Consider the following 16,241-nt stretch of genomic DNA (forward strand, 5'->3'; position numbering starts at 1 on the left):
TGAAATTAGAGGGAAGATAGTGCTTAACTTTGCTCCATGGATTTTAGAGGAAAAAGGCTAAGTAATTGGAAACTGGTCAGGAAAGGGAGAAGGCTGATTATTCCATAAAACTAAATGGAATTAGAATTTAGCTTTGATCTAACCTAGCAATTTAAGTGTGAAAATGAGGACACCCATGTATGTCTCCAGCATGACTCTGCATATCTGAGGATATTTCTTCTTATAGATAACTTTTATGTGTAAGCCCTTAGATCCTAATCCATACAGAATAGCACTGATCAAATTTATGTTCGTGACTTGATTAAAGACATCAATTTTGTAGAAGCCGGTGGCAAGAATATGTTTAATATGGCACTTGATGCCTAGTTGATCCACAAGGTAAGTCCAATAGGCAGAAAAGAAGGTAAATGACTATGTTCCAGTCTGCTATATCTAGAAAATCTAAATTTATTTGGGACCTTCAGAAGTATGAAATAATTTAAGATTGGTCTGATGGTAATTCAAGCACATAAGAACAATCAAAATCTTAGCTTTGACTTTACTCACATGATAATGTGCCTTAATTAAATACTCCCAAACTTTGTAAACCTTCCTCCTGCTATTTCTTAATTATTGCCTCTCAACCTACACAGCTAAACTGGCAAATTCAAACGTAGACTGGGGGAAAAAAGATTAAAAAAAAAAAGAAATTTCTAGACCAGAACTTGAAAAATATTATTTTAAATTATTTCAGAAGAAAAAACACATTGACACCATAAATCATCAGGAAAGCCCCACTATCCTCATGAGGCTTAACACCCTAACTTCAAATTAATCACAATCAAAACCAGCAGTTGAAGTCTCTGTATTGTTTCAAGTGGACAAACCTTATTTGGAATGGTTTATCCTCACACTTCATGTAATAAAATACTTTTTTAAAAGAAAACTGTAAGTTTGAGGGGGATGGTAAATAAAGCAATTCCAACTTGCCTAAAAGTCATTATGTTTCATTCCATTTTAAGCACCACAATGGAGAATTAATTGCTTAGCTTTCTTTACCCCATGTGAAAAAGAAATGTGTACAACTCTGTAATAATAACTCTACTAGCCCTTTGGGCCCTTCTCAAAAAGCATCTGGTTTTTGAAAGGCTGATGACCGATAGACCTATGCCAAGAACAATTTACTACTCTGCTTGCTTGGTTTGTCATGATTTTCCCAAGGGAGGAAACTTCATATGTTGTTTCCAAAATTAAAACACAATAACCCATCAACTTCAAAAAATTAACTGGAAGAGATGATCAGCAAGGTCATGTAGCAAGGATAAGGGCCAGTACTATTACCTTCGACCTCGGCAGTCTACTTCTGTATTCCAGATCATTGCTATGTACCCACGTAAATATAAACGAGGAATTCAAATACTATACGTAAAAGCGATAGGTGGAGAAGGTCTGGAAGCAGAGATATACAGCTAGGTTCATGGCAATGGTATTCCTATAGTTTACCCTCCATGTTCGTAAAGTGTTAGTCGAAAAATAACAGTAAGGTGGCAACAAAAATTTAGAACCGTAATTCTCAAAGGAAATTGAGAATAAGGAGGGAACAAAAGTAGGGGAATAGAATGACCAGTGAAGTTATTCAAAGCATTACTAAATAACAACAACAATAGCAAAGTTTTTTCTTTTAACCAAGCACTGTTTTAAACACTAACACTCCACATACATTAATTTCTAGATTTAAATTTACAAAAACTCCATGAGGGTTAATACTGTTAATATCCTACTTTATAAATGGAAGAAGCACCGAGAAAAGTTGTAGAACTTGCTCAGGAAAGTTCTGAGCAAGTTCTCAGAACTTTCATAAAGTAGCGTCTGGCACCAGCCAGGACTTGAACCTTGGCAATTTACTATCAGAACCTCTGCTCTCAGCCCCAGCGTTAGAACAGAAACATGTGCTTTATAATTGGAGTGATCTGGATTTGAATCTCAGCTACTTGGTATGCAAGTACCTTCAGTCTCTTTATTGCTGAGTTTCCTCATCTATAAAGTGGGGATAAAAATAATGACTACCTTAACAGGTTATTGTGAGGATTGAATGCAAAAATGCACGTAAAGGTTGAATGTATGGGAAATAATAATCACTGAATAAACATTAGGTACTTTTATTGTCATTATTATGATATCTCCTAGTCCCCACTTAAGACACTAGTTTGGATAACACAGTAAACTTGGGTTCAAGAATAACCAAACCTAAGCAACCGGAGGCACTAAGGAGAGGCAGTGTGTCAAACTATGTTATTGTTCACGAATAGTCACTGCCCCCTCCCTGGAGGGGATCCCGTTATCTAAGGCATGGTCTAGCATGGGGATGTAACCTACTTTGGCTGAAATTTGAGTAAGAATGATGTTTGTTGATTTTGGTCAAAAATGTCCAAAGCCGGCCATGGTTTCCCATCTCCTCCATTTTTCTTCTGCTGCTAGATCCTGCGATGTCCCAGATAAAGGCACCTCTATCAGTCTGAATTCCAGAATGAAAACAACATGGAGTAGAAAATGTAGCCAGCACACAGTGCACCTGCATTGTGAGTGAGAAATGCCCTTTGTTATTGTAAACCACTAAGATTTTGAGGTTGTCTGTACCTCAGCATAAGCTAGTCTAGTCTGTCTAGTATGAACACCAAACTAATGTGTTGTTTTTTTCCAGTTCTCTCACCTCATCCTTCCTCTATCAGGAAGAGCAAACTTCTCTTCCTTAGCAAACTTCTGCCTGCTGATCTTTATAAGACTTATGGCTAAGAATAGTTTTTACATTTTTAAATGATAGGGAAAAATAAAACTAAGAATAATTGTTTGTGGTATATGAAAATTATATGAAATTTACATGTCAGTGCCCTGAAAGTTCTATTGAAACACAGGTTCAGGCATTCATTTACATATTGAGCATGGCTGCTTCCCTGTTGGAACAGCAGTGCTGCGTGGTTGTCACCACAGGTCTTACGGCCCACAAAGCTTAAACAGTTACCTTCTGGGTCCCTTACCAAAAATGTCTGCTGACCCCTGATCTTATATTTACTTCTTCCCTCCTTTTGCATCCAATTATTTTCCCCCTTTACCCTCTTTCTTCCATACTCCAACCCAGCGTTTCTCAACACTAGCACTATTGTCTTTTGGGGCCTGTTAATATTTGTTGTGGAGGGCGATCTGCACATGGTGAAATGCTCAGCAGCATCCTGGTCCTTTACCCTCTAGTTGCCAATAGTGTATCCCCCACGTCCTCCATGTCTCTAGGCAGGACCAAATGTCCCATAGGAGGCCAAATCTCCCCAGTTGAGAATCACTGCCTAACATTAAACTTGTGAATAAATGCTATGGGCATTATTTAGCCACCCTAAAGGACAGGCAAGGAGAACATAGAAATTCAAAGACCATTGAGAGGAAAAAGAAGTTTGGGGAAAGGTGTGATGATGAAGAGAAGGCTGAATAAAGTACTCATTCATTCATATATTCATTCAGATTACTAATATTTAGGGGAGCCTGGGTGGCTCAGTCAGTTAAGCATCTGACTTCAATTCAGGTCATGATCTCATGGTTCACGAGTTCAAGTCCCACACCAGGCTCTGTGCTTTCAGCTTGGAGCCTGGATCCTGCTTCTGGTTCTGTGTCTTCCTCCCTCTCCGTCCCTCCCCAACTCGTACTCTGTCTCTCTCTCTCTCTCAAAAATAAATAAAAGCATTAAAAAATAATATTTATTAAATACCTATTATATGGCAAGCCTTGTTTTAGGTACTGGTTGTCCTAGATTCAGGATGGATTTAGAAGACAGCCAGAAGAAAAATAAACATTGTCTATTGTCACTGTGCCTTCATTTCAACCTTCTTCTCTGTCCTTATCCCCCTCTACTGCCAAGCTGGGATGCCAAAAATTGTGCTTTCCTGACTTGCGCGTGACTTCAGTTCTGCCAGTGAAATACACTTCTATGAGACTTGGAAGGAAAAGAGAGAAGAGGCTGTTTCCAGGAGAGTGCAAGGGAAAGCAGTTTCTGGGGTAGACGTGAGTTGGCAGCTTCTGAACTCCACGTCCCTGTGCATTTACCATCTCTGTGGTGCAGGGAAGCTCTGATGAGATACTTGTAGTTTTCTCATTTCTGGGTGATACTAGCAGTTTCTGGTCTCTGGGTCAGACAGGTGGTGATATGCAACTTTGAAACCAGAAGCCTAGCACTGACCCTCTTACTTCTATTCCTCCTGCCTTTTTAATGATGTATGAGTGCCTAATTCCTTGTATTCCATGTTTTTCTGCTTGGAATATCTACAGCATTTTCTGAACTGAGTCCTGAGTGATACAAAGTGGAAGTACATATTTTGTTTTGGTTTGTATTTCCATTTTAACCAGTGTTCTTTTCCTGGCCATTATCCTTAGTGTATAAAAAAGCTCCAAGCTGGGTCTTTTGATGGACACAGACTGATAGACTGGATTGACCCTCAGAGTCCACTCTAGCCTTGATGAGTTGTAGAATATGGAAGAAATCATGATAGGCAGCATTTGAAACAGACTCATATCTGTAATAAAGGGGGAAAAAAACCTGGAGCAGTGTGTTTTCCTTCTGTGTCGGGATATACAGGCATATTAGAACGCATCACTGAGAGACCATCAATCTTGACCTCCCCAGTTTCTCAAATGTTAAGTACAGAACTACAAAATGTTCCAGCAATTCCACTACTAATACCCAAGAGCATTGAAGATATAGTCCACACAAAAACTGATACATGAATGTTCACAGAATCATTCATAGTGAATGGAAAAACAAAAGGTGGTATGGCCATACCATAAAGAGGAATGAAGTAATATGATATATACCTTAACATGGATGAAACTTGAAAACTTTATGCTAAATGAGAGAAGCTTGTCACAAAAGGCCAAATGTTATACAACTCTATTTTTATTAAATGTCCTAAATAGGTAAATCTGACAGAAAGTAGATAAGTGGTTGCCAGGGGCGCAGGAGGAGGATATGGGAAGTTATTGGTAATGCTTTTTTGTTTTTTGAGATGATGAGAGAAAGTTTCAAAATGAGATAATGGTGAAGCATCTGGCTAGCTCATCAATAGAGCATGGGACTCTCAGTCTCAGGGTCAGGAGGTCAAGTCCCACATAGGGTATAGAACCTACTTAACATTTTAAAATAAATAGAATTAGATTATAGTGATGGTTGCACAGGTCTGTGAATATAATGAAAATCACTGTATTGTAATATTATTTTAAAATTTTATTTGAGTTTTATGATGTATGAATTATATCTCAATAATGCTTTACCAAAAAAGTTGTCTTTCCTTTTTGGAGCCTCACTAAGCTCACTAAACAGTAGTACTGGCTCATGAGAAAGTCTCATATTCTCTGCGATGGATACTGACAACATTGATTCCACCAAGTGCTTTTGTCGCCTTAAAATTGTTTCTATTTCCCAATTCAAGAATTTGTATCATTAATCCCAAAACATCCTTACATTTTCATTCAAAGAATCAGCTGGTTTTTGCATTTTTCATCACCAGGATTCCATATGATCTCCACAGAACTAAAATCGCAGTGCCTCATTTCCCCACCTCCCACCCTCCCGCCTCGGTGCCCCATCCTTATGATCACTGGTAAGCTCAGGAGTGACCATGCGACCAAAGCAGAGCAAATTAACTTATTCTGGGGTTATGATACATGAGTATTAGAGAAGTCCTCTTTCTGCTGAGGTTGCCAAGATAGAAGATTCCTGGCCATTCTTGGCCATGTTGCTACCACATGGGGAGAAGCCAAGCAGAAATAGTAGAAGCAACGAGAGGAGAGAGACAGAATCCTGCCTACATTATTTGAGCCTCTGAATCTGTGTGTATTTAGGCATCCTCTAATTCTCTGAAGAAAAAAAATGAATGTATAAACTTTCTCTACATTTGAACTAGTTTGAATTGAGTTTCTCTCACTTTCAATGAAAAAGTTCCCTCACATTCTCTCAAGGAAAGTTATATAGCTACAAGAGAATATTAAGGAAAAATACATTGTTAAGGCTAATAGAAAGGGTCAACAATTGTTACTGGATGGAAGAAAGCAAGGAAAGTAGAAAGGAAGGGAGGGGGGAAAATTAAGGGAAGAAGGAAGGGATAGAGAGAGGAAGGAAGCACTTTAATTGAAAAGGAAGGAAAGGTAAGAAAATTGTCATAATTATCATCACATATCAGCATATGAATGGAATAAATTTTCTAATCTGTTTTCTGACATTCCCATAACAATTTTTTTTCTCCACTTGAAAACTGAGAGCTAGGAAAATTAAATAACAACCCAAGTAACTGAAACCAATATTATATTCATTATCATGAAAACAAAAGCAATCAATCACTGAACTTCCAAGGCCATGGGAAAAACAAGTAAAAGAACCAATTTCCCTCCCTGCAAATAAACTGAGAGGAGAAACTGAAGAAAAAAAGCTAAACCACATGAAGAAGAAGAAAAAAAACTGTTTCATGAAGCAGGAGAAAGCATACAGCTTGTAAGATATTTGTTTGTTAATTCAAGCATGTGTCATACTATGTGTTTTATTTTTTAAAGATTTTTTTAATGCTTATTTTTTTGAGAGAGAAGAGGAGAGAGAAAGAGAGAAACAGAGTGCAAGCCAGGAGCATCAGAGAGACATGGAGACAGAATCTGAACAGGTCCTAGGCTCTGAGCTGTCAGCACAGAGCCAGACTCGAGGTTTGAACTCATGAACTGTGAGATCATGGCCTAAGCTGGAGTCAGACATTTAACCTACTGAGCAATCCAGGCACCCCTCATATTGTTTTAAAATGCCTAGGGAGAATTTTAATTTTTATGACATATATCAATTTAATTTTTTTAAATTTTATGCTGTGTTACTTTTCTATAAGACGGAGAAGAGTTGTCAACTACAAAGCCTGGTTCTGTATCTTCAAATCTTTGCCTTTTCTTGTAATGATACATACTTGTCCAATTAAAAGAGTGTGATCCTATAACCTAAGAAGGGATAAAGCCCAGAAATGGAAATGACGGCAACATATTTTTTAGAGAATAACTCATAATGCTTTTCTTATTTTCTATACAAGTCACTTTTGTCAGTGTTCCTCTCAATCAAAGAGCTGCTGTCTTTATTTTTCTCAGTCCAAAGCTTCCTGTCCTACAATAAAAATGGTAATTATTAAAGGAGAATGTCCCTAAGAGACATGTATAAAACATTGCACCCAACTACTGTTTAATATACCTTCATCACAAGTGCACAGGCAACATTCTTGAGGACTGACCATATGTGAGGACATAAAACAAGCTTCAATAAATTTAGAAGAACTGAAACCATACAAAGTGAGTTCTCCAACCACAATGAAATTATCTTGGAAATCAAAGACAAAAGGAAATTTGGGGAATTCAGAAGTATGCAAAAATTAAACAGCACATCTCCTAAGAAACATAGATCAAAAGAGAAATCACAAAAGAAATGAAAAGATACCTTGAGGTGAATGAAAGCAAGAACACAACACACTAAAATTTATGGGATGCAGTATAGGAAGTTCTCAAGAGAGAAATTCATAGCTATGAACATGCATATTAAAAACAAGAAGCTCTCAAATCAATGACCCAAGCTTCCACTTTGACAAACTAGAAAAAGAAGAGTAAACTAAAGCCACTAGAGGAAGGAAATAGTAAAAATTACAACACTATTAAACAAAACTGTTAAAACAGTTTTTTTAAAAAGACAAGTCTTGAAAATTCCCTGAACAGATAAAACCAGTTTAGTCAGACAAAGCTAATTTTGCCAGACTAACTTGACCTGGGTCACTTCTTGTCTATGCCTCTGAAAATCATGAAAAGTAAAATTTAAATTGCTTCCCTAAGTTGATATGATGTAACCATTGACCAGTTGCCTATCATTTAAGAAAATTCTAATATTATAATGAGTCACTGCAGAATAAATAGTTACTGCTTTATAACAGTGTAAGCTGCTTTATAACACTACACCCAAGTCTCATGCCATGTTTTGATTTGAGTGTTCCTGGTTTACAAACTATCTTTCAGATGTGTGCACAATAAACTTTTACTAATCGCTATTTTGGTAATTCCTTGGTTTTATTTCTGCTACTTATGAATTTCGAACATTTCATGGCATCAAAAGTGAGATGCAAAGAAGACCCCAAATGACTCCAAGCCCAGTGAGCAAACAGTGCCGGTACCCACAGACCCCATTGAACTCTCAGTGCTTTCTTGCTGACTCTGGAATCTGAGGATCTCTCTTGGATCTGAGCTCTATTCTCTCTGAGTTTTGAGCTCTCCAATTTTATTATGCATGCCTATATTTTGTTTGTTGAAGCTTCTTGGTAAGTCCCCTTATTTTGTTCAAAACAGGGGAAAAAGTTTGATTCTGTGTGTTTTAGAACAGTTGTTGGTAAACAGAGCCACTCATGGTTAAAAAGTGGTTAAAAACAGAGCCACTTTGGATTCTTAGGGAATCCAAAGGCAAAATGGGGTTCCACCTAGTCTATGGACTAGGATCATGGGTCTTTTTAGAAAATGGGTGAACTTTTGGAATTGTAGTGGCCGCTTTGGGGAATCTTTAACTTAGGTAAGTCCACCTTAAGGGACATCCTTAAAAGAGAGGATTCCAAACCTCTCAGACAAAGGAATGCACACTTTGGTATGCAGAAGCTTCTAAAAAAGACCAAAATGATTTCAAAAAACTTCTCTAAAAGGATCCTTACAACATGCAAATATTTTAGTAAAAACTCTTTGGCCATCTGAGTATAACCTTAATTTTGTCCATCCGCCAGAAACACAATTTGGATCCAACTATTCTTTTTTGTACCTGAGACATGGCTAAAAATTTTAAAACAAAAGCTATAGGATCTGTGTTTTTCTTTTTGTTTATGTGTGTCTATGTATGTATGTTACAGATATGTGATATTTTTCTACTTCTGAATAGTATCGCCAAAATTAATTTGTAAAGAGCTCTATTTAATTGGCTCAAAGAAAAGTAAGCATTTATATAAATCAAGTGTATTCTCAGAAACACAAAAACTAACCCAAATGTTTTTCGAGTTTACATGATCTGGGATAATCTTTGATAAATAAAAGCTAGTATAAGTTTGTTGGTTTAATAAAAACAGGAATGTATTTGAAGTTATCAATATTAAAATGTAATGCACACATACAACTTTTTCTACTTAGGTTTACTAATCAAATAAGCTCATCCTAGCTCTATACTTTCAAAATTTGTCAACAAGAAAAATAATTTAAGATAATGATTAGCTGTTTAATGTCTAATCCAAGTATAATTATTAAAAGCAAGTAATTTAAATTTTTTAATGTGTATTTATTTTTGAGAGAGAGAGACAGAGCATGAGTGAGAGAGAGGCAGAGAAGGAGACACAGAATCCGAAGCAGGCTCCAGGCTCTGAGCAGAGAGCACTACGTGGGGCATGAACCCGCCAACTGTGAGATCACGACTCATGCCCAAGTCGGATGCTCAACTGACTGAGCCACCCAGGTGCCCTGCAAGTAATTTAAATGAATGTAAATAAAATAAAAATTTATACCAAGTTAAACTAAATAATGGATATTCATTGCATAACTAATTCATTTCCAAATGAGATAAACATTAAATGCCAAACATAAGTGTCTCTACTTCTGGCTTTTTAATTTTTTCAGAGAAATAAAAGATATTTAGGCCTATTAATAAACATGTTTTGTACCACACTGAAAAATGTACTATGAGGAAGAATATGCTTTTAGAAATTATAAAATGGTTATAAATGTGTCAGTTTGCAGTTTCTTATTTCTTAGTTTTCATTAGGAATTAGGGATCCTAAGGGTTAAAAATTCCAATTAATAAAATGCAATTAAAGCTACTAGAAATAATAAGGGTGAAAGAAAATAACTGCATAAAAAAACATGGGTCAGGAAAATAAAAAGTGTTTTTTGGATAAGTAAAGGTATGAAAGACATAGGTTTTGTCTTTGTGTTTGTGTTTTGGTAAAGGTAAAATGGTTATTCCAGAAGAAGAAAGAAAAAGGACAAACCCTAAATGGGTATAGTAGATTGCAGATGGTTTGTGCAAAAGGAACTTGATGTGCAGTCAAGCTAAATAAAATTGTAATAAATTTATTTAAGTTTTTAAAAAAGGAGAGTTTTATTATTAAAAGTATACTAATGCAAAATCAGAATTTGGTGTTCTCTGTTAAAATCACATGGTCTGCTGTTAGTAAGAAATTCTTTTTTTTTTTCTTAAATGTTTATTTATTATTGAGACGGAGAGAAACACAGCATGAGTGGGGGTGGGGGGTAGAGAGAGAGGGAGACACAGAATCTGAAGCAGGCTCCAGGCTCTGAGCTGTCAGCTCAGCCTGACATGGGGCTCGAACCCACGAACTGTGAGATCATGACCTGAGCCGAAGTCGGCCACTCAGCCGACTGAGCCACCCAGGCGCCCCAAAATTCTTTACCCTTAATATAATCTGCCTAGGAAACAAAAATTCTCTGTCTTATGAAAATATTTCCTGTGCTTCATGTTGTTTTATCAAGTCTGTGATCGCTTGAAAAAATAACTGAGTCTTCTCTATTAAAAGAAGTATGCTATTGGGGCTCCTGAGTGGCTCAGTTGGTTAAGTGTCCAACTTTGGCTCAGGTCATGATCTCACATTTGTGAGTTCAAGCCCCAAGTCCAGCTCTGTACTGACAGCTCAGAGCCTGGAGCCTGCTTCAAAATAAACATTTAAAAATTTGAACGATCTCATATTTGTGAGTTCAAGCCCCAAGTCCAGCTCTGTACTGACAGCTCAGAGCCTGGAGCCTGCTTCAAAATAAACATTTAAAAATTTGAACGATCTCATATTTGTGAGTTCAAGCCCCAAGTCCAGCTCTGTACTGACAGCTCAGAGCCTGGAGCCTGCTTCAAAATAAACATTTAAAATTTTGAAAAAGAACTATCCTTTCTTTACAACTATGTAGGTTTCTACACTTGCCTTTGAAATCTTTTATTGTCACTTTTGTTGAATGGATTACACAGCACTGTTTCATGGTGACCTATTTATATCCTATTTGACTAAGTGTTTTTAATCTTTTGACATTTTTAACTTCCCCAAATCAAATTCTGAATGAAGTAGAAACAGAAATGTCAATTTATTTAGGTGTATTTGATGTGTTAAATTGCATGGGAAACACTGTCAAATAAAAAGTAATGTTTAACCTTCATAGGTTATATTTACATAAATATATAATCATTAATATAAGTGTTCTAGAAATTATATGAAATTCTTAAAAATTTGATATGTCTTGGTAAATGTTATCAGTCATAATTCTAATCATCTTAAACTACTGTATATCACAAAAATAAACAAATTTACTTATCAACCGCATCATTCTTTTGTGTGTCTGTGTATGTGAACTCTCACCATATCTTTAACCATGGCTATTTAAGTCTTTTGTCATTTATATAAAGTTATTATTTTACTCTAATGTTTTTGCAAAAGTGTTCCAGGAAAAATGCTTTATCTTCAAAGAGATTCATGGAAAAGACCGTGACAGGCACTCATTGCCTCATAAAGCTGCTAACCCAAAATTGAGCAAAACAAGAATTCATAACAGTGAATGAACTGAAAAAGGTAATTATAATTTTTATGATGTTATTTAAAACATTGCTAATTCCCTAATGATCTGTTTTCCAGATTTAAAGGAAATCTGGATATCTCTTTTCTCCTCTCTTTTAAGATACATATAACTCATAAAAAATTGGGAAAGTGGATCTTTGCAATGAAGGTTGAAATACTTATCCTTTACTCCCTACCCTATTCTTCTAGTATTAAGGAACTCTTATTAAAAATTCTTATTTTGAAAGAGAGAGAGAGAGAGAGAGACTCTTAACAACAGAGAACAAACTGAGGCTTGATGGAGGGAGGTGGGTGGGGGATAGGCCAGATTGGTGATGGGTACTAAGGAAGGCACTTGTGATGAGTACTGGGTGTTGTATGTAAGTGATAAATCACTGAATTCTACTCCTGAAACCAATACTGCACTGTATATTAACTAATTAGAATTTAAATAAAAAATTTTAAATAAATACTGTTATTTTTCATGACAATATGTGTATTTGCATAAGTTCAGTAAGAATTTGTTCTCTTTGCAACAGGACACAATTGGACAAATACTTGGTTTGGCTTCCTAGCCTCAGGAGGCTTTAAAAAGTCCAATCTGGGGGCGCCTGGGTGGCTCAGTCAGTTGACTGTCCAGCTTCGGCTCAGGTCATGATCTCACGGTTTGTGAGTTTGAGCCCCACTTCGGGCTCTGTGCTGACAGCTCAGAGCCTGGAGCCTGTCGTCAGATTCTGTGTCTCCCTCTTTCTCTGACCCTACCCTGCTCATGCTGTCTCTCTCTCTCAAAAATAAATAAAACATTAAAAAAACAAAATACAAAAAAAGTCCAATCTGAAATTCCTTATGAAAAATTCCAGCAATGCAGATTTCAAAGAGCTTATATAGTTGATCACTTTATTTGCTGTACTCATGTAAATAATAAGGCCAAGTTTATTGAAACCAGAGTCAATTTGTAAACAAATTAGTCTTACTACTGTTGCCTTTGAGGGAAATGGGAATGATTATAGAAAAATTAGGTTTCAGTCATACACCTTTGTTGATATCAGATTCTAGTGCTGTTAATTGAAGTTTTGTTTTCTACCTGGAAAACTGGACTGGATCCTGAATTCTAGTTTTCTCCAATATTAGCCTAGGACTCTCCAAACTAATATTTCCAATTTTCTCCTGCTCTTTCCATTTGGAATCTCCAGGAAACTAAAACTGCCCTTTTCTCAAAGCCATGCAATTAACGCTGGACACTGGATATAACCTTCAGAGAAATCATCCATCACAATATCTCATGTGTAACGCTGGACACTGGATATAACCTTCAGAGAAATCATCACAATATCTCATGTGTGGACAAACTTCATGCCTGTTGCTAGGAGCACTCAGAAAGATCACCAGGAAATGGGTGCCCGGGTGGCTTCAGTCGGTTAAGCGTCTGACTCTTGACTTTGGCTCAGGTCATGATCTCACAGTTAGGTTCGTGAGTTTGAACCCTGCTTTGTGCTGACGGCATGAGTCTGCTTGGGATTCTCTCTCTTTCCCTCTCTCTCCCTCTCCCCACTGACTTTCTCTCTAAAAAACAAACAAACAAACAAAACTTTAAAAAAATGAAAGAAAGAAAAAGAAAGATCATCAGGGCAATTCAAACTGGAAACCAGGAAAATCTATCAGATTGCCTCTGCTTGACTTCACTCCATCTGAAGATGCTTAGAGAACCTGACACCTAGAAGTTTTCTCAACTGATTGCTCTCTAAATTCAGAAACTGAATTTGTAATTTGCTCAAACTGTTAACTTTGTTTTTCTTTTGTTTCCCTAGAAATGCCAACTTTAAAAAATTATAACCCATTTGAGTTATTTAATTGGTTAAATCTTGGCTCCTGGAAATCTGTGCTTCAGGAAATTTTTCAATCCTTGGCTATTGTTCTCTGTGCACTTATCATATTATCTTCTGTAATGTGGTGTATACTCTTGAGGTTTTTAAAAGTCTGTCAGCAGCCCTTTACATGCCAAATGGTATCCATTAGGATCAGACAACTGGATGAAATCAATAACAGCCACATAAATGATCACTACATGGCTCTCCAGCCTGATGACTCAACTAATAGAAACAGTAGATATGTGATTCTTCGTCCTGACCACATCAACAGTGGTGAATGGGAATAACACTATACTTCTTGGCCATACTCTCAGCCTGTGGATAGAATGACCAAAAGCAGGGAATTGTTAAAATGGAAAACAAACAGAGTAGCCTTGAAAATTCCCTGAGCAGACAAAACCGGTTAAGTTGTACAAATAAAGCTTAATTTAGCTCATTTTAAAAGACTAACTTGGCCTGGGTCATTTCTTGCCTATGCCTCTGAAAATCATAAGCAAATTGTAAACTGTTTCCCAAGGTTCATATGAGGTAACTACTGACCAAGTCATCATTTTAAAAAATTATAATATTATAACCAATCACTGTGAAGAATAAACAGCTACTGTTTTCTAACTATATAAGCTGCTTTGTAACAATATACCCCTGAACCTCATTCTATGCTTTGGTTTCAGTGCTCTCAGTTTGCAAACTGTCTTTTGGTGGATGCACAATACATTGTAATTAATACCTTGGTGATTCACTGGCTTTACTTCAGCTATTTATGAACTTTTGACCAAAAAAAAAAAAAAAGAATAGAAAATAAGAGAAGAAATCAATGAAACAAAAAGTTTATTCTTTGGAAAGAACAACAAAATTAACAAACCTTTAGCTATACTGACCAAGAAAAAAAGTGAGAACACTTAAATTACCAAAATCAGGAATGAAGGAGGGGCCACACTACCAACTTTACAGAGATAAAAAGGATTAAAGAGAACACTATACACAACTGTGTGCCAAACAAGTTAGATAACTTAGACGAAATGAATAAATTCCCAGAAAAACACAAACTATGAAACTGACTCAAGAAGAAATAGAAAATCTGAATAGACGTATAATAAGTAAAGAGATTGATTTAGCAATAAAACACTTCCACACAAAAAAATCCCAGTATAAGATGGACTTCCCAGTGAATTCTACAAAACATTTTAAAGAAAGATTAGCACCAATCCTTCACAAACTCTTGCAATAAAATAGAAGAGGAGGGAATGCTTCTCAATTCATTCTATGACATCATTATTACTCTGACACTAAAACCAGGCAAAGACCTAACAAGAAAACCCCCCAAAACTTCAGACCAATCAATATCCCTTTTGAATCTAGACACAAAGATTCTGAACAAACTACTAGCAAACCAAATCAAGCTCCCACACAAAAACTGAAAAGCCATGACCAGTACCAAGTGAACTTTATCCAGGAAAGTAAGATTGTTCTGACTTATGAAAATCAATCAGTGTAACATGCCATGTTAACAAAATACACATAATCATCCCCATAGACACCAAAGAAACATTTGACACAATCCAACACCCCTTCATGATAAAATATTCAACAAGGGAACTTCCCCAACCTGATATAAGGCTTCTGCAAAACAGCACAGCTAACATCACAGTTACAGGTAAAAGACTAAATGCTTTGCCCCAATGGTCAGTAATAGTACCAAAATGTTCTCTTTTGTCACTTCACCTAACATTGTAGTGGAGGTTCTAGCAAGGGAAATTATGAAGGAAAAAGAAAAAAAAAGCAATCAGATTGGAAAGGAAAAAAGCAAAATGATCTCCATTATCAGATGATATGGTCTTGTATAGAGAAATTGTAAGGAATATACATGCACACACAATTACTACCATAATGAGTTGAGCAAAATCGCATGATCCAAAGTCAATATATAAATATTAATTGTATTTTTATATGCTAGCAATAAAAATCTGAAATCTGAAAATGAAATTAAAATCAATTTCATTCTAAGACCATCTAAAAGGATAAAACACTTGGGAATAAATTTGGTAACAGAAGTCTAAGACTTTTACACCTAAAACTATAAAACACTGTTGAAAAAAATTAAAGATCTAAATGAGTGGAAAGACATCTTGGGCTCATAAACTGGAAGACTTAATATTGTTAAAATGGCAATACTCCTAAACTGATCTACAGATTCAACATGATCTCTATGAAATCCCAGCTTACTTTTTTGCAGAAATTGACATGATCATAAAATTCATATGGAAATACAAAGGATACAAAACAGCCAAAAGAATCCTCAAAAATAAGAAGAAACTTGAAGAACTCACAATTTTCAATTTTATTTTTTAAAGATTTTATTTTTAAGCAATCTTTACACCCACCATGTAGGTTGAACTCAAAAGTTCAGACGCTCTTCTTACTCAACCATCCACGTGCTCCATATTTCTCAATTTTAAAACTTATTATAGCTACAGTGTCAGTACAATGTGGTACAGCCATAAGGTTGGAAATATAGGTCAACAGAATAGAATTGATGGTCCAGAGATAAATCCTTACATTTATGGCCATTTGATTTTTGAGAAAGGTGCCAAGACACCTCAATGAGGGAAAACAGTCTTCTCAAAAAATGGTGTTGGGATAACAGAATATACATTAAAAAAATGGAAGTGGGACCCCTTTCTTCCATCAGATACAAAAATTAACTCAAAAAGCATCACAGACCTAAGTGTTAAAACTACAAAACTGCTAGAACACATGGCAGTAAATCTTT

General features: G+C 36.1%; 1 protein-coding gene across 8 annotated transcripts in view; it reads right to left on the minus strand.

Moving 5' to 3' along the window:
* LOC144224157 (uncharacterized) overlaps positions 1–16,241 on the minus strand; it is a 53,685-nt gene that overhangs the window by 2,672 nt on the left and 34,772 nt on the right. For all 8 annotated transcript variants that reach the window (XR_013332966.1, XR_013332964.1, XR_013332962.1 and 5 more), the window contains one exon: positions 2,356–2,551. The gene's annotated coding sequence lies outside the window, so the exon portion shown is untranslated. The remainder of the gene's footprint in view (positions 1–2,355; positions 2,552–16,241) is intronic.

This window comes from Crocuta crocuta, unplaced genomic scaffold (genome assembly GCF_008692635.1).
Source record: "Crocuta crocuta isolate KB4526 unplaced genomic scaffold, BGI_CrCroc_1.0 scaffold52, whole genome shotgun sequence".
NCBI lineage: Eukaryota > Metazoa > Chordata > Mammalia > Carnivora > Hyaenidae > Crocuta > Crocuta crocuta.